At 46.1% G+C, this 23,153-nt stretch overlaps 1 long non-coding RNA gene across 1 annotated transcript; it reads right to left on the bottom strand.

The window, feature by feature from the left end:
• Window positions 1–573: 573 nt before the first annotated feature.
• On the bottom strand, window positions 574–2,831 carry LOC140896680 (uncharacterized). Its single transcript, XR_012154603.2, has 2 exons — window positions 2,281–2,831; window positions 574–941 (listed from the first exon to the last, which is right to left on the bottom strand). It is a non-coding gene; the product is annotated as an uncharacterized LOC140896680 (long non-coding RNA).
• Window positions 2,832–23,153: the final 20,322 nt, after the last annotated feature.

The raw sequence follows: 23,153 nt of genomic DNA, 5'->3' as shown, positions 1-23,153 counted from the left end.
GATCTGTCTACCAGGCTACAAGCGCATTGGCAGTGCAAACCATGCTATGCTGCCAGAAACCAAAGGGACTCTTCTGATAGAAGACAAAGATGAAAAGTTGAACAGCGAATCATTTCAGAACCGGGCTTGCTGCAGTTCCAAGGAAGCCCACATGGGCAGCTCCAGGTAGCAACTCATTTCTCTGGAATACAATTCTCAGAAGTTGTGTTGAATCCCCTCTGAGCCACAAAGACAGTTTATGTAAAGAGGTTTAGCACGGTGACTGGGATATACAAACACAGTGATACAGATGCCATAGATCCCTGCACAAAAACCTTGAACATAACAAACACCTTTTTTCCTCAGGCAAATGTCAAGCCTTTGGGTTTTTTTGCCATTTTCAGAGGAAGTTCCAAGAAAAGACAGAACAAAGGAAAAATGTTTGTCAATGTCTTTCTAAAAAATAATAAAATCTTAATTATTATTGACTCTCTTAAATCCTTTGTTTTTCATTCATTGTGAAGGAAAAGGCAGCTATTATGCATATGTTATTATGTTGGTTTAATAATTGAAGGAACATAAATCCACACCGTGTAGAATCAAGCACTGGAGTTTATTACGCTCAGCGCTGGCGGAGTGTCATCTTGCTTATTAGGCTCAGAGACACTGCAGAACAATTCATTACAATAGATCATATAGGGTGCTCATTGGGTGGAGAGAAGCAACGTGGATGGGTTTTCCGAAGCCCTGGGATAGGTTCTAGCAGCAGGACAAGATAAGCACAATAAGCCAGTGGTCTAAAAGATTACATAATGGCTCTGCCCAAGGACCAAATTAACATATTGCTGACACCCAGGTAATTACCCCCTAACTATATCTATTAAAGTATATAGGTTAAATCCTAATTTTGGGGTCCAGGGGAATGAGGTAGCAGCTCTCTCGGTTGACCAGCAGGTACGTTCCTAGAGATTTAAAGCAAAAAAGCAGTAATTAGTATTTAACAAAAACAATTGTTTCGAAGTTTACCCTTGCATTTCTCTGGGCTAGGATTTGCATACATCTGTGAAGGGAGGGTGTGATAACTCATGTCAATCATATTAGGCCTCTCCCCAAACTCTCTCTGGGATCTGAGGGGCATTGTACCACTATCTCCTCCCTGCATTAGGGAGTAACCATGAGGCTTTTCTCAGCACTTCATGTGTCTATAACTCATGATAAGGATGCCCAATTACATCTGGAGTTATGCTGACTCCGCTTACTGACTTGAAACACACAAGGTTATTTGTTTACCCCAGCTTTCTCTTAGTGATGTATTGTTCTTTATTAGCTAGTCCTCACCCAGGCCGATATGAAAAGTTCTTAGCAGAACTGTAGTTAAGATTTTACATCCACAGCAAATGGATTTTGGCCCTTCAATAATAATATTTTAAATACTTCTTTTACCTTTGCACATTTCTTTATATGCTGTAGAGTACACATGCCTAATTACTCGGCTTTAGGGTTTTATCCTCATTAGTTAAATTAAAGAAGTAAAACATCCATAACTATTTTTATTATTTGCAAAACACAGTGTTGTCTTGCTACACAGTCCCACATATGGCATGTTGCCGTTCTTTGGGACCCCTAATCAATCCTTCTCAACCCACTGGCAGATCTTGACTTTGAGAGATGGAATTTGTTTCTGAAAGCAGGACATTTTGGGAGTCAAGCATCAAAATTCTTCTGTAAGGCCCTGCTCCTACAGAAACTGAGCGTGTGTTTCAGTTTACACATTGTAATAGACTCACTGAAATGTGAATAGGGCTACACAGCGGGACAGATCCTCAGCTGCTGTAAATTTTTATATTGGCTTCAATGGTGCCAGGACCATTTACACTAACCGAGAATCTGCCTCAGGTTATACAAAGTCTTTGCAGGACTGAGGCTTCAAAAGAATAAGAACAGGAAAGTGCTGGAACAGGTTACAAGGGAAGGTTGTGGAATCCCCATCTTTGGAGGGTTTTAAGAACAGGTTAGACAAACAGCTGTCAGGGTGATCTACATAAACTTGGTTCCATCTCAGAGAGGAGGGCTGGACTAGACTGTGACAGATTTTGTTACCAATCTGCCTGAAGGCATCGGTTGATCAGGCTGAGGCCATGGGATCTTGTAGGGAGGAGATGACGAGGCACACCAAGGGTCTAAGTTTAAAGCTTTATTGATAAAATAATAACAGCAGAGAGTGCTGGGAATGCTCCCACGTCACTCGGGGGAAGAAAGAAAGCGTTAGTGCCCCAAGCCCTAACCCACTTTCATACTCACATACGCTACCCAAGGCTGGCCAGGCCTGGGTGTAACGTCAGAAGAAGAGAGCGGGGAAGGGTGGACGGGAGTTCTTGTCCTGGGCCCAGGCCATCCGGGTCTGCTGCTGATCTCTGAATTGCTCCAGTTCTCAGGAGGGTTTTAAGCCCTGGGCTCCTTTGGGGGTGTTCCATTCCGCGACCTCTGTTCCTGGTGCTCTTTGTGACAGTCCAAACCGGCTTGCTGTGGCCTTCTTGGTTTCCCAAAACATCCCGGCTCTGGAGACTTTGTTTTCCCTTCTATTGACCTTTGCTGTCATGTCTCATTTGCTCTCACTGTTCCTGCTGTTATCTTTGCAGCTTTGCTCCACTTAGTTTTTCTCTTCTTATGGCTGGTCAGGGGGGTTGGACTTTCCCCCTTCTGTCTTGGCAGGTAGCCACTGGCCGTGGGCTGAAGTCAGCTTCTTATCTTCGGAATGAGCTTGCTAGCTGCAGTGTTGAGTTAACCCATTCTCTGCTCTCTTCTTTCTCTCCCCCCCTCTCGGCCTCTCATACCTCCAAAGGAAACTTCCACTCTCCACTCACACATTTTTAGGCCTCCCCATAATGCTTTGCAATGCTTGCAACAGTGTTAGCCACATACAGTACTGATCTGCCTTCCCTGGAGACTCCCTGAGGGGGGCAGGCATTGGGGTGTGACAAGACGATCTCTCAAGATCCCTTCCAGCCCTACACTGCCAAGAAACGCCACAGCGGTGCAGCTGCAGTGTGTCAGCATAGTTACTACCTATACTGACGAGAAAGTTTCTCCCTTTGGCGTCAACAATCCACCTCCCCAAGAGGTGATAGCTAGGGTGACAGAAGAAATCTTCTATTGACTTATTTCTTTCTATGTAGGGACTGAGGTCACTTTACCTAAGGCCTTGTCTACACTGGCAACTTGGAGCACATTAAATCAGCGCCGGGTGCTGTAGCTCCTGAGATGTCCACATTGGGAAGTCACATAGACTGCCCGGACTCCACAGCTGGAGTGCTTCTGGTAATCCACCTCCATGAGAGGCATAGAGCTTTCTGCGCCCAGGCCAAAGCATCACGGTACCAGTGTGGACGCCCTGGTCTATTACTGTGCTCCGATCGGCCTCTGGGATGTGCCCCACAATGCCTGTTCTAGCCACTCTGGTCATCACTTTGAACTCTACTGCCCTGCCCTCAGGTGACCAACTATCAGACCCGCCCTTTAAATTCTCTGGGAATTTTGAAAGTCCCCTTCCTGTTGTCACGGAGTCCCCAGGTGATGCTCTGCTCCCTACGAAGCCAGGCAGGACTCTGGTGAAGTCTCCTCTCTGCGAGCAGACCGTCTTCAGGGCAAGAAGCTCACATGGCTTCCACCTTCATGGGTCTGACCTTGGAGCATTCTGCATCCTCTGCCCCTCCGTGCGCTTCTGTCAAGGTTCCTTCCTCACTCTGAACTCTAGGGTACAGATGTGGGGACTTGCACGAAAGACCCCCTAAGCTTATTCTTACCAGCTTAGGTTAAAAACTTCCCCAAGGTACAAACTTTGCCTTGTCCTTGAACCCTATGCTGCCACCACCAAGCGTCTTACACAAAGAGCAGGGAAAGAGCCCACTAGGAGATGTCTTCCCCTAAAATATCCCCCCAAGCTCTGCACCCCCTTTCCTGGGGAAAGCTTGATAAGAATCCTCACCAATTTGTACAGGTGAACACAGACCCAAACCCTTGGATCTTAAGAACAATGAAAAATCAATCAGGATCTTAAAAGAAGAATTTTAATTAAAGAAAAGGTAAACGAATCACCTCTGTAAAATCAGGATGGTAAATACCTTACAGGGTAATCAGATTCAAAACACAGAGAATCCCTCTAGGCAAAACCTTAAGTTACAAAAAGACACAAAAACAAGAATATACATTCCATTTAGCACAGCTATTTTACCAGCCATTTAACAAAAGGAAATCTAACACATTTCTAGCTAGATTACTTACTAACTAACTGTTGTAAGGCTGCATTCCTGATCTGTTCCTGGCAAAAGCATCACACAGACAGACGAACCCTTTGTCCCCACCCCTCCAGATATGAAAGTATCTTGTCCCCTCATTGGTCATTTTGAGTCAGGTGGCAGCGGGGTTATCTTAGCTTCTTAACCTTTTATAGGTGAAAGGATTTTGCCTCTGGCCAGGAGGGATTTTATAGCACTGTCTATGGAAAGGTGATTACCCTTCCCTTTATATTTATGACAGTTCCCACAGCAAGTCCACCTCGGCGGGGTCCCAGGGAAGCCAGAGGGTCCTGCACCTCAACTCCACAGTCAGACGTGACTCTCAGCCAGCCAGTAAAACAGAAGGTTTATTAGATGACAGGAACACGGTCCAACACAGAACTTGTATGTACAGAGAACAGGACCCCTCAGCGGGGTCCATTTTGGGGAGCAGTGAGCCAGACAACCACATCTGTACTTCACTCCTTGTCCCCAGCCATCCCCAAACTGACTCCCCCTCCAGCCCCTCCTCCTCTGGGCTTTGTTCCTTTCCCGGGCCAGGAGGTCACCTGATTCCTTTGTTCTCCAACCCTTTAGCTCTCACCTTGCAGGGGGGAAGGGCCCAGTCCATCAGATGCCAGGAAACAGTGTTGGCCACTTATGTACCCTGGCCCTTTGCTCTGCAACAATTATACCCTCTTATCCCACCACCTAGAGACTTAAGAAATGCATAGGGGAAACTGAGGCACCCCTACAGTATTCAGAGGAAACAGTAAGAACAGACGCACTTCATCACACCTATTTGTTCAGCCAGGTGTGGAGTGCTCTCAGTGCATCTTTCCAGCTGACCATGCCTCCACGCACCAGGCAATCCCCAGTATGGAGCAATGCCAAGGTGCTGGGCCTCATCAGTGTTTGGGACGAGGAAGCTGTCCAGTCCCACCTGTTCTCCAGCCGTAGGAATTACGATACCTATGGGCAGATATCAAGGGCCATGATAGAAAGGGGCCATGACCGGGATGCACTGCAGTGCAGGGTTAAAATGAAGAAGCTGCAGAATGTCTACCACAAGTTGCAGGAGGCAAACCACCTCTCTGGTGCTTCAACCACAACCTCCTGGCTCTACAAAGATCTGGACAAGATACTTGGGGGCGACCTCACCTCCACTGCGAAGAGCCCCATGGACACTTCAGAGGCCATGGCAGCCCGGAATGTAACAAGGCAGGAGGAGGAAAGCGCGAGCAAGGGTGCTGAGGAGGAGAGGAGCCCAAAGCCAAAGGACGACTCACCATCCACAGATGCATGCAACCAGGAGCTGTTTTCAAGCCAGGAAGAAGGTAGCCAATTGCAGCGGATGGTGCTTGGGGAAGAACAGACTGCAGAGGAGACGCCTGGTAAGCGGCATTGATTTTGAGAAGGGAGTTGTTGGGTGCAGGCTGTTGGCATGAGGAGGGTTGCAGAAAGAAGGGTCAGGGCTGTGTGCATGCCTAGTTCCAGAATAGGGCGTTGGCGTGCTCTCTCACATTGTGGTAATTGGCTTCCGTGATCTCATCGAAGGTCTCATGCAGAAACTGGGCAATCCACTTGTGCAGGTTCCTTGGCAGAGCTACTGTGCTCCTTGTCCCAGTAAGGCTAACATGTCCGCACCACTGTGCCGTGAGTGGGGGGACCATTGCTGCACACAGGCAAGCCGCATAAAGGCCAGGGTGGAAGCTGCATTGTTGCAGAAGACCCTCCCTTGCTTCCCAGGTCACCCTCAGCAGTGAGATATCTTCTGGGACGAACTTAACTTGTGGAAAATGTGGGGACAGTGTTTAGTATAGGGGCTCTCTGCAGCTGCTGGCTCTTCCCAAGACACAGGACCCCAGAGGACAGTACGGCCCTGGAACACTCAGTTCCCGTTGCCCCTGTGGTTACTCACCATTTCAGGGCTCTTGTGGGTTATGTGCGCTCGCCTTGGGACAGGCAATTTGTGCTAGGTGTGTGAACTGAGCTTGTATTTAAGATCGGCCGAATCGTTACTCTGTCTCGCATTAACAATGGTGCCTCTGTAAAATGTTGCATTTTGGCTTTACAGATGCAACCTTGAGATCCCAGCCGTCCTTGTTATCAACGGCCAAATGGCTCCGCAGACTCAGGAAGCGGCCACGAAGAAGCAAGGAGGACCTTCCTCATGAAGTCATGCAGCAGGCCCTTACTGAAAATAAAAAAATACAGGAGTGGCGGGAGTGAGAAAGGAGGCTCCACCAGGAGAATGCGGATCACCGGCAACAAACCATGGAGCGGCTCCTAAGCACTCTGGAGTGCCAAGCGGACTCAATGTAGGCACTCATAGCAATGCATACAGAGCAGATCCACGCCCACCCCAGCTGCAGCCCGTGTCCCAACACTCTTTCCCTTGCGCCCCCATGTCACCGCCAACCCACTTCCCCCAATATCTGGTTTCTTATCACCACCAGCTGCCTCCAACACCTGTACCTTCACCGTCCAGCCCTGCACACTCCAACCCTTACCCACTGCCCTCCACCTCTTTGCCCATGCAGTTTAGCAAGCCTGAAGTGCAGAGCACACTGCACTCCTGACAGTAAGGCTGAATATGATACCTGGACATACGCAAATCTGTAAATGTTCCGTTCCCCCCCCGCCCTTCCTTCCTCCCACACACTACAGATGTGTCATGCCGTTTGTGTTTCTCCATCTCATAGAATCATAGAATCATAGACTTTAAGGTCAGAAGGGACCATTATGATCATCTAGTCTGACCTCCTGCACAATGCAGGCCACAGAATCCCTCCCACCCACTCCTGTAACAAACCTCGAACCTATGTCTGAGCTATTGAAGTCCTCAAATCATGGTTTAAAGACTTCGAGGTGCAGAGAATCCTCCAGCAAGTGACCAGTGCCCCATGCTGCAGAAGAAGGTGAAAACCCCCAGGGCCTCTGCCAATCTACCCTGGAGGAAAATTCCTTCTGGACCCCAAAAATGGCGATCAGCTAAACCCTGAGCATGTGGGCAAGACTCACCAGCCAGATACCCAGGAAAGAATTCTCTGCAGTAACTCAGATCCCACCCCATCTAACATCCCATCACAGGCCACTGGGCATATTTACTGCTAATAGTTGAAGATCAATTAATTGCCAAAATTGGGCTATCCCATCATATCATCCCTTCCATAAACTTATCAAGCTTAGTCTTGAAGCCAGATAGGTATTTTGCCCCCACTTCTTCCCTTGGAAGGCTTTTCATAGAATCATAGAATCATAGAATATAAGGGTTGGAAGGGACCCCAGAAGGTCATCTAGTCCAACCCCCTGCTCGAAGCAGGACCAATTCCTAGTTAAATCATCCCAGCCAGGGCTTTGTCAAGCCTGACCTTAAAAACCTCTAAGGAAGGAGATTCTACCACCTCCCTAGGTAACGCATTCCAGTGTTTCACCACCCTCTTAGTGAAAAAGTTTTTCCTAATATCCAATCTAAACCTCCCCCACTGCAGCTTGAGACCATTACTCCTCGTTCTGTCATCTGCTACCATTGAGAACAGCCTAGAGCCATCCTCTTTGGAACCCCCTTTCAGGTAGTTGAAAGCAGCTATCAAATCCCCCCTCATTCTTCTCTTCTGCAGGCTAAACAATCCCAGCTCCCTCAGCCTCTCCTCATAAGTCATGTGTTCCAGACCCCTAATCATTTTTGTTGCCCTTCGCTGGACTCTCTCCAATTTATCCACATCCTTCTTGAAGTGTGGGGCCCAAAACTGGACACAGTACTCCAGATGAGGCCTCACCAATGTCGAATAGAGGGGAACGATCACGTCCCTCGATCTGCTCGCTATGCCCCTACTTTCCAGAACTTCCCTCCTCTGATGGCTAGAAACCTTTGTCTAATTTCAAGCTGATGGCCAGTTTATATCCATTTGTTCTTGTGTCCACATTGATACTGATCTTAAATAATTCTCTCCCTCCGTGGTATTTATCCCTCTGATATATTTATAGAGAGCAATCATATCTCCCCTCAGCCTCTTTTTGGTTAGGCTAAACAAGCCAAGCTCTTTGAGTCTCCATTCATAAAACAGGTTTTCTATTCCTTGAGTCATCCTAGTAGCCCTTCTCTGTACCTGTTCCAGTTTGAATTCATCCTTCTTAAACATGGGAGACCAGAACTGAACCCAGTATTCCAGGGGAGGTCTCACCAGTGCCTTGTATAATGGTAATAACACCTCCTTCTCTCTACTGGAAACACCTCGCCTGATGCATCCCAAGACCGCATTAGCTTTTTTCACGGCCATATCACATTGGCGGCTCATAGTCATCCTGTGATCAACCAATACGCCGAGGTCCTTTCCTCCTCTGTTACTTCCAAGTGATGCATCCCCAGTTTATAACAAAAATTCTTGTTATTAATTCCTAAATGCATGACCTTGCACTTTTCACTATTAAATTTCATCCTATTACTATTACTCCAGTTTACAAGGTCATCCAGATCTTCCTGTGTGATATCCCGGTCCTTCTCTAAATTGGCAATACCTCCCAGCTTTGTATCATCTGCAAACTTTATTAGCACACTCCCACTTCTTGTGCCGAGGTCAGTAATAAAAAAATTAAATAAGATTGGTCCCAAAACCAATCCCTGAGGAACTTCACTAGTAACCTCCTTCCAGCCTGACAGTTCACCTTTCAGTGTGACCCATTGTAGTCTCCCCTTTAACCAGTTCCTTATCCACCTTTCATTTTTCATATTGATCCCCATCTTTTTTAATTTAGCTAATAATTCCCCATGTGGACCCGTATCAAACGCCTTACCGAAATCTAGGTAAATTAGATCCACGGCGTTTCCTTTGTCTAAAAAATCTGTTACCTTCTCAAAGAAGGAGATCAGGTTGGTTTGGCACGATCTACCTTTTGTAAAACCATGTTGTATTTTGTCCCAATTACCATTGACCTCAACGTCCTTAACTACTTTCTCCTTCAAAATTTTTTCCAAGACCTTGCATATTACAGAAGTCAAACTAACAGGCCTGTAGTTACCCAGATCACTGTTTTTCCCCTTTCTTAAAAATAGGAACTATGTTAGCAATTCTCCAATCATACGGTACAACCCCTGAGTTTACAGATTCATTACATTTTTTTGTTAATGGGCTTGCAATTTCATGTGCCAGTTCCTTTAATATTCTTGTATGAAGATTATCTGGCCCCCCAGATTGTTTCTTTTCAGTAAATGTTTTTTTTTGTTTGTTTGAAAGCATTCTTTATTGCATTAATTAAAAGCAAGCATAGCCCAGGAAAGCAACAGGAATTTCTAGTCAGTGCATCATACGTAGCAAACACAGATGCCGACTGTCACTGGAACCACTGCACTTCAGTGCAGGGCACCAAACATTATTGGCTTTCAGCATCGAATTGCTGCCTCAGGGCATCCCTAATCCTTACCGCCCAGTGCTGTTCCCCTCGAATGGCCCTGGTCTCTGGCTGCCAAGGAACATGAGTAAGCAGATTGCCCATATTCTTCATGAGATCTTCGATGAGATCACTGAAGCTGATTACCATGATGTGAGAGAGTATATCAATGCCCTGTTGATATACTGGCAAGCTTCCTCCGGGCTTGAAAACAGACCTTGGCTGCATGCATCTATGGATGATGAGTCGTCCTCTGGCTGGCACAGCTGATCAGAGTGCAGTAATAGACCAAGGTGTCCACATTGGCATTGTGACACTTCAGCCCGGGCACAGAAAGGTCTATGCTTCTCATGGAGGTGGATTACCAGGAGCGCTCCAGCCATGGAGTCCAGGCGCGCTACGTGCCTTGCCAGTGTGGACACCTCAGGAGTTATAGCTCCCGGGGCTGATTTCATGTGCTCCAACTTGCAAGTGCAGACAAGGCCTAAGTCTCATGTTGCTTGTGATGGCTTTCCAGGATAATTTTATTCTTAAAGGCTTTGGAGATTCCTCAGATTAGTAGGCGCTAAAGTTACATCTTTCTTACAACCTTCTTTTCCAGGTGTCCAGGCACAAATTAGATTTGTGGAATCTGGAGGGGATGAGAAGCAGCCTGGTGACTCATAGAATCATAGAATCATAGAATATCAGGGTTGGAAGGGACCTCAGGAGGTCATCTAGTCCAACCGCCTGCTCAAAGCAGGACCAATCCCCAATTAAATCATCCCAGCCAGGGCTTTGTCAAGCCTGACCTTAAAAACTTCTAAGGAAGGAGATTCCATCACCTCCCTAGGTAACGCATTCCAGTGTTTCACCACCCTCGTCGTGAAAAAGTTTTTCCTAATATCCAACCTAAACCTCCCCCACTGCAACTTGAGACCATTACTCCTTGTCCTGTCCTCTTCCACCACTCAGAATAGTCTAGAACCATCCTCTCTGGAACTACCTCTCAGGTAGTTGAAAGCAGCTATCAAATCCCCCCTCATTCTTCTCTTCTGCAGACTAAACAATCCCAGTTCCCTCAGCCTCTCCTCATAAGTCATGTGTTCCAGACCCCTAATCATTTTTGTTGCCCTTCGCTGGACTCTCTCCAATTTATCCACATCCTTCTTGAAGTGTGGGGCCCAAAACTGGACACAGTACTCCAGATGAGGCCTCACCAATGTCGAATAGAGGGGGACGATCACGTCCCTCGATCTGCTCGCTATGCCCCTACTTATACATCCCAAAATGCCATTGGCCTTCTTGGCAAAAAGGGCACACTGCTGGCTCATATCCAGCTTCTCGTCTACTGTCACCCCTAGGTCCTTTTCCGCAGAACTGCTGCCTAGCCATTTGGTCCCTAGTCTGTAGCAGTGCATTGGATTCTTCCATCCTAAGTGCAGGACCCTGCACTTATCCTTATTGAACCTCATCAGATTTCTTTTGGCCCAATCCTCCAATTTGTCTAGGGCCCTCTGTAGCCTATCCCTGCCCTCCAGCGTATCTACCACTCCTCCCAGTTTAGTATCATCCGCAAATTTGCTGAGAGTGCAATCCACACCATCCTCCAGATCATTTATGAAGATATTGAACAAAACCGGCCCCAGGACCGACCCCTGGGGCACTCCACTTGACACCGGCTGCCAACTAGACATGGAGCCATTGATCACTACCCGTTGAGCCCGACAATCTAGCCAACTTTCTACCCACCTTATAGTGCATTCATCCAGCCCATACTTCCTTAACTTGCTGACAAGAATACTGTGGGAGACCGTGTCAAAAGCTTTGCTAAAGTCAAGAAACAATACATCCACTGCTTTCCCTTCATCCACAGAACCAGCAATCTCATCATAGAAGGCGATTAGATTAGTCAGGCATGACCTTCCCTTGGTGAATCCATGCTGACTGTTCTTGATCACTTTCCTCTCATGTAAGTGCTTCAGGATTGATTCTTTGAGGACCTGCTCCATGATTTTTCTGGGGACTGAAGTGAGGCTGACTGGCCTGTAGTTCCCAGGATCCTCCTTCTTCCTTTTTTTAAAGATTGGCACTACATTAGCCTTTTTCCAGTCATCCGGGACTTCCCCGGTTCGCCACGAGTTTTCAAAGATAACGGCCAATGGCTCTGCAGTCACAGCCGCCAGTTCCTTTAGCACTCTCGGATGCAACTCATCCAGCCCCATGGACTTGTGCATGTCCAGTTTTTCTAAATAGTCCCTAACCACCTCTTTCTCCACAGAGGGCTGGCCATCTATTCCCCATGTTGTGATGCCCAGCACAGCAGTCTGGGAGCTGACCTTGTTCGTGAAGACAGAGGCAAAAAAAGCATTGAGTACATTAGCTTTTTCCACATCCTCCGTCACTAGGTTGCCTCCCTCATTCATTAAGGGGCCCACACTTTCCTTGGCTTTCTTCTTGTTGCCAACATACCTGAAGAAACCCTTCTTGTTACTCTTAACATCTCTCACTAGCTGCAGCTCCAGGTGCGATTTGGCCCTCCTGATATGATTCCTACATGCCCGAGCAATATTTTTATACTCTTCCCTGGTCATATGTCCAACCTTCCACTTCTTGTATGCTTCTTTTTTATGCTTAAGATCCGCTAGGATTTCACCGTTAAGCCAAGCTGGTCACCTGCCATATTTACTATTCTTTCGACACATCGGGATGGTTTGTCCCTGTAACCTCAACATGGATTCCTTGAAATACAGCCAGCTCTCCTGGACTCCTTTCCCCTTCAAGTTAGTCCCCCAGGGGATCCTGGCTATCCGTTCCCTGAGGGAGTCGAAGTCTGCTTTCCTGAAGTCCAGGGTCCGTATCCTGCTGCTTACCTTTCTTCCCTGTGTTAGGATCCTGAACTCAACCAACTCATGGTCACTGCCTCCCAGATTCCCATCCACTTTTGCTTCCCCCACTAATTCTTCCCGGTTTGTGAGCAGCAGGTCAAGAAAAGCTCCCCCCCTAGTTGGCTCCTCCAGCACTTGCGCCAGGAAATTGTCCCCTACGCTTTCCAAAAACTTCCTCCACCTCTCCTTCAGTTTTGGAGACGACTGGTTAAGCTGACTCTGACTGTCTCCTGGCAAAGGACTGGAGAGGGTTGCCACCTTTATCTTTTGGACAAGAGACACTAAACATTATGCTGCTTCTGTAACAGGGCGGTTCAGTATCTCCAGATCCAATGCCCAGAATATGTTCTATTTGGAAATGAACAACCTGAAACCTGAAGACACAGGTATAGAATCATAGAAGTGGAAGGGACCTTGAGAGGTCATCAAGTCCAGTCCCCTACACTCATAGCAGGACCAGCAACATTTAGATCATCCCTGACAGGTGTATGTCTAACCTGTTCTTAAAAATCTCCAATGATGGAGATTCCTCAACCTCCCTAGGCAATTTATTCCAGTGCTTAACCACCCTGACAGTTAGGAAGTTTTTCCTAATGTCCAACCTAAACCTCCCTTGCTGCTATTTAAGCCTCTTGCTTCTTGTCCTATCATCAGAGGTTAAGGAGAATAATTTTTCTCCCTCCTCGTTAACAACCTTTTAGATATTTGAAAACTGTTATCATGTCCCCTCTCAGTCTTCTCTTCTCCAGACTAAACAAACCCAGTTCTTTCAATGTTCCCTCATAGGTCATGTTTTCTAGACCGGTAACCATTTTTGTTGCTTTTCTCTGTACTCTTCTATTTGTCCGTACCTTTTCTGAAATATGGCTCCCAGAACTGGACACAATACTCCAGTTGAGGCCTAATCAGTGCAGAGTAGAGCAGAAAAATTACTTCTCGTGTCTTGCTTACAACACTCTTACTAATACAACCTAGAATGATTGATTTTTTTGCAACAGTGTTACACTGTTGACTCATATTTAGCTTATGGTCCACTATGACCCCTAGATCCCTTTCCGCAGTACTCCTTCTTAGGCAGCAATTTCCCATTCTGTAGGTGTGCATCTGATTGTTCCTTCCTAAGTGGAGTACCTTGCATTTGTCCTTATTGAATTTCATCCTATTTACTTCAGACCATTCCTCCAGTTTGTCCAGATCATTTTCAATTTTCATCCTGTCCTCCAAAGCACTTGCAACCCCTCCCAGCTTGGTATCGTCCACAAACTTTATAAGAAAAGGAGTACTTGTGGCACTTGTGTGCATCGGATGCATCCGATGAAGTGAGCTGTAGCTCAGGAAAGCTCATGCTCAAATAAATTGGTTAGTCTCTAAGGTGCCACAAGTCCTCCTTTTCTTTTTGCGAATACAGACTAACACGGCTGTTACTCTGAAACTTTATAAGTGCACTCTCTATGCCATGATCTAAATTGTTGATGAAGACATTGAAAAGAATCAGACCCAGAACTCATCCCTGAGGGACTGCACTCTTTATTCCCTTCCAGCCTGGCTGCGAACCATTGATAAGTACTCTCTGGGAGTGGTTTTCCAAATAGCTATGCACCCGCCTTATAGTAGCTCCATCTAGGTTGTATTTCCCTAGTTTGTTTAGAAGAAGGTAATGCGAGACTGTATCAAAAGCCGTACTAAAGTCCAGATATGCCACATCTACCCCTTCTCCCCATCCACAAGGTTTGTTATCCTGTCAAAAAAAGCTATCAGGTTGGTTTGACATGATATATTCTTGACAAATTGATGCTGACTGTTACCTATCACCTTATTATCTTCTAGATGTTTCCAAATTGATTCCTTATTATTTGCTCCATTATCTTACCAGGTACAGAAGTTAAGCTGACTGGTCTGTAATTGCTTGGGTTGCCCTTGTTTCCCGTTTTGTAGATAGGCACATATGTGCTCTTTTCCAGTCTTCTGGAATCTCCCCTGTCTTCCATGACTTTTCAACGATAATAGTTAATGGCTCAAATATCTCCTCAGCCGGTTCCTTGAGTATGCATTTCATCAGGCCCTGGTGACTTGAAGACATCTAACTTGTGCAAGTAAATTTTAACTTGTTCTTTCCTTATTTTAGCATCTGAACCTACCCCATTTTCATTGGCATTCACTACGTTAGGTGTCCAAATACTACCTGCCTTCTAGGTGAAAACCAAAACAAAAAATCATTAAGCACCTCTGCCATTTCCACATTTTCTGTTATTGTTTTTCCCTCTTCATTGAGTAACAGGCTACCCTGTCCTTGATCTTCCTCTTCCTTCTAATGTATTTGTAGAGTATTTTCTTGTTACCCTTTATGTCTCTAGCTAGTTTGGTCTCGTTTTGTTCCTTGGCCTTTGTTAAGGTTCCTTTTTGACTTTGAATTTTAGGGTACAAATGTGGGGACCTGCATGAAAGACCCCGTAAGCTTATTTTTTTTAGTTTAGGTTAAAAACTTTTTTAAGGTACAAATTTTGTTTTGTTTTTGAATTTTATGCTGCTACTACCAAGTGTGTTAAACAAAGAACAGGGAAAGAGCCCGCTTGGAGATTTCTTTCCCCAAAATATTCCCCCAAGCCCTACACCCCCTTTCCTGGGGAAGGCTTGATAAAAAATTTTACCGATTTGTACAGGTGAACACGGACCCATGCCCTTGGATTTTAAGAACAATGAAAAAACAATTAGGTTCTTAAAAGAAGAATTTTAATTAAAGAACAGGTAAAAGAATTATTTTTGTAAAATTAGGATGGTAAATACCTTACAGGGAAATTAGATTTAAAACATAGAGAATTTTTTTAGGCAAAAATTTAAGTTACAAAAAGACACAAAAACCGGAATATACATTTTATTTAGTACAGCTTATTTTATTAGCCATTAAACAAAAGGAAATTTAATGCATTTTTAGCTACATTATTTACTAACTTTTTATAGGAGTTCTGAGCTGCATTTTTTAATTTGTTTTTTGCAAAAGCATTACACAGACAGACAGACCCTTTGTTCTCCCCCTCCCCCCAATTCAGCTTTGAAAGCATTTTGTTTTTTTATTGGTCATTTTGGTCAGGGGTCAGCGAGGTTATCTTAGCTTCTTAACCCTTTACAGGTGAAAGGGTTTTGCCTCTGGCCAGGGGGGATTTTATAGTTCTTTATACAGAAGGTGGTTACCCTTCCCTTTATGTTTATGAGACGTTCCCCCAAATTACAGATAGGGTGAAACACTGGCTGTGATTTTTTTCTTGGAGCTTTAGGAGAAAACAGAGTTAATAAGACATATGCACTTTTAAATATATTACTAGGTGCATAAAGACTAACAATATTTTCCACATCTTAAGGACAATTTTAACCAGTTGATTCTGGGAAACTTTCATGGCAGAGTGCATCAGCCACTTTGTTAGAAGCTCCTAAAATGTGTTGTATGTTGAAATCAAAATCTTGGAGAGCTAAACTCCACCGAATAAGTCTTTTGTTGTTTCCCATGGCGGTATGAAGCCACTGTAGCGCAGCATGGTCAGTTAGCAGGTGGAAACGCCGTCCCCAAACATATGGGCGTAGCTTTTCCAGGGCGTAGACAATGGCGTAACATTCTTTTTCACTGACTGACCAGTTGCTTTCCCTCTCAGACAGTTTTTTGCTGAGAAACACGACAGGATGGAACTTTTGATTTGGTCTTTTTTGCATTAAGACTGCTCCTACACCACGCTTGGACGCATCTGTGGTTACTAGGAACGGTTTGTCAAAGTCTGGGGCTCCTAGCACAGGGTCAGACATGAGTGTCGCTTTAAGCTGGTTAAAGGCCTTCTGATACTCTTCGGTCCACTGAACGGCATTTGGCTGTTTCTTTTTGGTTAGGTTTGTTAGTGGGGCAGCGATTTGGCTGTATTGTGGTACAAATTGCCTGTAATAACCGGCCAAGCCTAAGAAGGATTGGACCTGTTTTTTTAACTTTGGGACAGGCCACTTTTGGATAGAATCATAGAATCATAGAATATCAGGGTTGGAAGGGACCCCAGAAGGTCATCTAGTCCAACCCCCTGCTCGAAGCAGGACCAATTCCCAGTTAAATCATCCCAGCCAGGGCTTTGTCAAGCCTGACCTTAAAAACCTCTAAGGAAGGAGATTCTACCACCTCCCTAGGTAACGCATTCCAGTGTTTCACCACCCTCTTAGTGAAAAAGTTTTTCCTAATATCCAATCTAAACCTCCCCCACTGCAGCTTGAGATCATTACTCCTCGTTCTGTCATCTGCTACCATTGAGAACAGTCTAGAGCCATCCTCTTTGGAACCCCCTTTCAGGTAGTTGAAAGCAGCTATCAAATCCCCCCTCATTCTTCTCTTCTGCAGGCTAAACAATCCCAGCTCCCTCAGCCTCTCCTCATAAGTCATGTGTTCTAGACCCCTAATCATTTTTGTTGCCCTTCGCTGGACTCTCTCCAATTTATCCACATCCTTCTTGTAGTGTGGGGCCCAAAACTGGACACAGTACTCCAGATGAGGCCTCACCAATGTCGAATAGAGGGGAACGATCACATCCCTCGATCTGCTCGCTATGCCCCTACTTATACATCCCAAAATGCCATTGGCCTTCTTGGCAACAAAGGCACACTGCTGACTCATATCCAGCTTCTCGTCCACTGTCACCCCTAGGTCCTTTTCCGCAGAACTGCTGCCTAGCCATTCGGTCCCTAGTCTGTAGCGGTGCATTGGATTCTTCCATCCTAAGTGCAGGACCCTGCACTTATCCTTATTGAACCTCATCAGATTTCTTTTGGCCCAATCCTCCAATTTGTCTAGGGCCCTCTGTAGCCTATCCCTGCCCTCCAGCGTATCTACCACTCCTCCCAGTTTAGTATCATCCGCAAATTTGCTGAGAGTGCAATCCACACCATCCTCCAGATCATTTATGAAGATATTGAACAAAACCGGCCCCAGGACCGACCCCTGGGGCACTCCACTTGATACCGGCTGCCAACTAGACATGGAGCCATTGATCACTACCCGTTGAGCCCGACAATCTAGCCAACTTTCTACCCACCTTATAGTGCATTCATCCAGCCCATACTTCCTTAACTTGCAGACAAGAATACTGTGGGAGACTGTCAAAAGCTTTGCTAAAGTCAAGAAACAATACATCCACTGCTTTCCCTTCATCCACAGAACCAGTAATCTCATCATAAAAGGCGATTAGATTAGTCAGGCATGACCTTCCCTTGGTGAATCCATGCTGGCTGTTCCTGATCACTTTCCTCTCATGTAAGTGCTTCAGGATTGATTCTTTGAGGACCTGCTCCATGATTTTTCCAGGGACTGAGGTGAGGCTGACTGGCCTGTAGTTCCCAGGATCCTCCTTCTTCCTTTTTTTAAAGATTGGCACTACATTAGCCTTTTTCCAGTCATCCGGGACTTCCCCCGTTCGCCACGAGTTTTCAAAGATAATGGCCTATGGCTCTGCAATCACAGCCGCCAATTCCTTCAGCACCCTCGGATGCAACTCGTCCGGCCCCATGGACTTGTGCACATCCAGCTTTTCTAAATAGTCCCTAACCACCTCTATCTCCACAGAGGGCTGGCCATCTATTCCCCATTTTGTGATGCCCAGCGTAGCAGTCTGGGAGCTGACCTTGTTAGTGAAAACAGAGGCAAAAAAAGCATTGAGTACATTAGCTTTTTCCACATCCTCTGTCACTAGGTTGCCTCCCTCATTCAGTAAGGGGCCCACACTTTCCTTGGCTTTCTTCTTGTTGCCAACATACCTGAAGAAACCCTTCTTGTTACTCTTGACATCTCTTGCTAGCTGCAGCTCCAGGTGCGATTTGGCCCTCCTGATATGATTCCTACATGCCCGAGCAATATTTTTATACTCTTCCCTGGTCATATGTCCAACCTTCCACTTCTTGTAAGCTTCTTTTTTATGTTTAAGATCCGCTAGGATTTCACCATTAAGCCAAGCTGGTCGCCTGCCATATTTACTATTGTTTCGACTCATCGGGATGGTTTGTCCCTGTAACCTCAACAGGGATTCCTTGAAATACAGCCAGCTCTCCTGGACTCCTTTCCCCTTCATGTTAGTCCCCCAGGGGATCCTGGCCATCCGTTCCCTGAGGGAGTCGAAGTCTGCTTTCCTGAAGTCCAGGGTCTGTATCGTGCTGCTTACCTTTCTTCCCTGTGTCAGGATCCTGAACTCAACCAACTCATGGTCACTGCCTCCCAGATTCCCATCCACTTTTGCTTCCCCCACTAATTCTACCCGGTTTGTGAGCAGCAGGTCAAGAAAAGCGCCCCCCCTAGTTGGCTCCTCTAGCACTTGCGCCAGGAAACTTGTCCCCTACGCTTTCCAAAAACTTCCTGGATTGTCTGTGCACCGCTGTATTGCTCTCCCAGCAGATATCAGGAAAATTAAAGTCACCCGTGAGAATCAGGGCATGCGATCTAGTAGCTTCCGTGAGCTGCCGGAAGAAAGCCTCATCCACCTCATCCCCCTGGTCCGGTGGTCTATAGCAGACTCCCACCACTACATCACTCTTGTTGCACACACTTCTAAACTTAATCCAGAGACACTCAGGTTTTTCTGCAGTTTCGTACCGGAGCTCTGAGCAGTCATACTGCTCCCTTACATACAGTGCTACTCCCCCACCTTTTCTGCCCTGCCTGTCCTTCCTGAACAGTTTATAACCAGTTTATAGCATGCACTTTGGCCTGTAGGGAGTTCATAGTTCCTTGACTTACTTGGCTTTTCAGGTAAGTTACTTTGTTTAGGCCTATTTGATACTTTTTAGCCTTTGTCATAAATATAAAGGGAAGGGTAAACCCCTTTAAAATCCCTCCTGGCCAGAGGAAAAATCCTCTCACCTGTAAAGGGTTAAGAAGCTAAAGGTAACCTCGCTGGCACCTGACCAAAATTACCAATGAGGAGACAAGATACTTTCAAAAGCTGGGAGGAGGGAGAGAAACAAAGAGTCTGTGTCTGTCTATATGCTGCTTTTGCCGGGGATAGACCAGGAATGGAGTCTTAGAACTTTTAGTAAGTAATCTAGCTAGGTATGTGTTAGATTATGATTTCTTTAAATGGCTGAGAAAAGAGCTGTGCTGAATAGAATGACTATTTCTGTCTGTGTATCTTTTTTGTAACTTAAGGTTTTGCCTAGAGGGATTCTCTATGTTTTGAATCTAATTACCCTGTAAGGTATCTACCATCCTGATTTTACAGAGGAGATTCGTTTACTTCTGTTTACTTCTATTTCTATTAAAAGTCTTCTTGTAAGAAAACTGAATGCTTTTTCATTGTTCTCAGATCCAAGGGTTTGGGTCTGTGGTCACCTATGCAAATTGGTGAGGATTTTTACCAAATCTTTCCCAGGAAGTGGGGTGCAAGGTTTGGGAGGATTTTGGGGGGAAAGACTTGTCCAAACTACATTTCCCAGTAAACCCAGTTAGAGTTTGGTGGTGGCAGTGGATATTCCAAGGACAAAGGATAAAATTAATCTGTACCTTGGGGAAGTTTTAACCTAAGCTGGTAAAAGTAAGCTTAGGAGGTTTTCATGCAGGTCCCCACATCTGTACCCTAGAGTTCAGAGTGGGGGAGGAACCTTGACAGCCTTAATAGTTAGTTCTGCTTCTTTTATGCGCTTGAAGACTTTTTGTAGATGTTCCAGGTGTTCTGCCCAGGAATTCGAAAATATGGCCATGTTGTTAAGGTAGGCGACTGCATATTATTCTAATCCCGCTAGGAGACCATCTACAATTCTTTGGAAGGTGGTGGGTGCATTCCGAAGCCCAAAAGGGAGCACATTAAATTCATACAGCCCGAGATGTGTGGTGAAGGCTGACCTTTCCTTGGCAGATTCATCTAGCGGTACCTGCCAGTACCCCTTGGTTAAGTCCAAGGTAGAGATAAACTGGGCCCGTCTCAGTTTCTCTAATAGTTCATTTGTGCGTGGCATTGGATAGTTGTCTGGGCGAGTTACAGCATTTAGCTTACATTAGTCCACGCAAAAACGTATTTCCCCATCTGGTTTGGGAGCTAGAACCACTGGAGATGCCCATGCACTTTCAGAGGGGCGGATTACACACATCTGTAACATATCCTGGATCTCCCGGTCTATAGCAGTTTTAGCTTGAGGAGACACCCGGTAAGGTTGGACTTTAATTGGGTGAGCATTACCTGTGTCAGTGGAGTGGTATGCCCGTTCAGTCAGTCCTGGGGTGGCTGAGAACGTTGGCGCGTAGCTAGTGCACAGCTCCTGGATCTGCTGTCGCTGCATACGCCCAAGAGTCAGGGAGAGGTTCACCTCTTCCACACCACCAGCACTTTTCCCTTTGTAGTAGACACCTTCAGGCCACTCAGCATCATCTCCTCCCTGGGCTGTAAACTGACAAACCTTTAATTCTTGGGAATAAAAGGGCTTTAGAGAATTAATATGGTACACCTTAGGCTTTCGGTTGGAGGTGGGGAATGCTATGAGATAATTAACAGCTCCCAGACACTCTTGCACCGTGAATGGCCCTTCCCAAGACGCTTCCATTTTATGGGCCTGGAGCGCCTTTAAGCCCATGACCTGGTCCCCTACTTTGAAGGAACGCTTTTTGGCATGTTTATTATATTAGGCTTTTTGCTTTTTTTGAGCATTTTATAGGGTTTTTTTTAGCAAGGGCTAAAGAGGTTTGGAGGGTGTTTTGTAGGTTGGTTACAAAGTTTAGAATGTTAGTTCCTGGAGAAGGTGTAAACCCCTCCCATTGCTGCTTCACCAACTGTAATGGACCCTTAATCTTGTGGCCATATACAAGTTCAAATGGTGAAAACCTTAAACTGGGATGCGGTACAGCTCTGTAGGCAAAGAGCAACTGCTGCAACACTAGGTCCCAATCATTGGAGTGCTCATTTACGAATTTATGTATTATGGCCCCCAAAGTTTCATTAAACTTTTTTAGGTGGCTATTTGTTTGATGGTGGTAAGGAGTGGCAACCAAGTGATTCACCCCATGAGCTTCCCAAAGACTTTCCATAGTTCCTTCCAGGAAATTAGTTCCTGCATTTGTGAGGATATCGGAGGGCCAACCTACCCTGGCAGAAATGTCTGCTAGTGCCTGTCACACATTTTTAGCCCTGGTGTTGCTTAGAGCTACTGCTTCCGGCCATCGGGTGGCAAAATCCATGAAAGTCAGTATGTACTGCTTTCCTCTGGGTGTCTTTTTCGGAAAAGGACCCAGAATATCCACAGCTACTCACTGAAATGGAACCTTAATGATGGGGAGTGGCTGGAGAGAGGTTTTGACTTGGTCTGGGGTTTTCCCACTCTTTGGCACACCGTACAAGACCGGACATAGGTAGAAACATCCTTGCTTATTCCCTCTCAGTGGAATGATTTTTTTAAATGGTTTTTGGTTTTGTTTATTTTAGCATGGCTACTAGGATGATTGTGGCTAAGCTTAATAGCTTTACCCGGTACTTAGTTGGAACTACCAACTGTCTCTGAGGATGCCAGTCTTCCTGGTGTCCACCAGAAAGAGTTTCCTTGTATAAAAGTTTTTTTTTTTACAACAAACCTGGATCGACTAGAAGAGCTGAGAGGTGGTGGGTTGCTTTGTGCCGCCATCCAAGCTCTCTGGAGGTTCTTATCTGCTTCCTGTTTGGTTTGGAACTGTTCTCTTGATGCTGGAGATATCAGTTCCTCATTGGATTGTGGACCTATGCTTGGTCCCTTTGGAAGCGATGTCGGGGTTCAGGCTCTGGCTGAGCCTCTTGTGTATGGTTATTTGTTGCTGGTGCAGGTTCGGTGGGGCCCTCTGGTGTTGGGGTTGCAAGCACTGGATTCAGTGCGGGCACTGGTTCTGGTGCTGGTTGTTCCGCCGGTTCCAGTTCTGAGACTGGTTCCGTCTGGGTCTCTGTGACTAGATCCACTACTGCTGTTGCAGACATTGGCCTGGGGTCCGGGTCCATCACCTCTGACTGGGTCCTGATAGAAGTTTCCGGAACAGAGCTAGGCCTCACGGCTTGTTTAGCCTGGCTGCGGGTGACCATTCCCACCCTCTTGGCCTGCTTCACATGATTGGCCAGGTCTTCCCCCGACAGCATGGGGATGGGATAATCATCATAGACTGCAAAAGTCCATGTTCCTGACCAGCCCTTGTACTGGACAGGCAACTTGGCTGTAGGCAAGTCAAAAGAGTTGGACTTGAAGGGTTGAATCATCACTTGGACCTCTGGGTCAATTAAATTGGGGTCCACTAAGGAAGCATGGATAGCTGACACTTGTGCTCCGGTGTCTCTCCACGCGGTGACCTTCTTCCCACCCACACTCACAGTTTCCCTCCGCTCTGAGGGTATTTGGGAGGTATCTGGGCCTGAGGACCTCTGGTGTGATTCCGGTGCAACGAACTGTAATCTGTTGGGGTTCTTGGGGCAGTTGGCCTTTACATGCCCTGGCTTTTTACGTTTAAAACATAGTCCAGCTGATGGGCCACTGGGGTGAGGTGGGTTGCTGGAGAATGGTGTGGCAGGATGATAAGGTGTCTGGAGCGTTCCTTGGTGTGTAGTTGGGACCTTGGGCTGCCCCCGGTAGTAGGGTGTGGTCTGAGGTTGTCCCTTCTGGTATTTGCTTTAACTGCAACCAGGTTTTTTAT

Source organism: Lepidochelys kempii, chromosome 13, assembly GCF_965140285.1.
Source record: "Lepidochelys kempii isolate rLepKem1 chromosome 13, rLepKem1.hap1, whole genome shotgun sequence".
NCBI classification, from domain to species: domain Eukaryota; kingdom Metazoa; phylum Chordata; order Testudines; family Cheloniidae; genus Lepidochelys; species Lepidochelys kempii.
The sequence above is the reverse complement of the archived record's forward strand: the minus strand, read 5'-3'. Positions and strand labels throughout refer to the sequence as shown.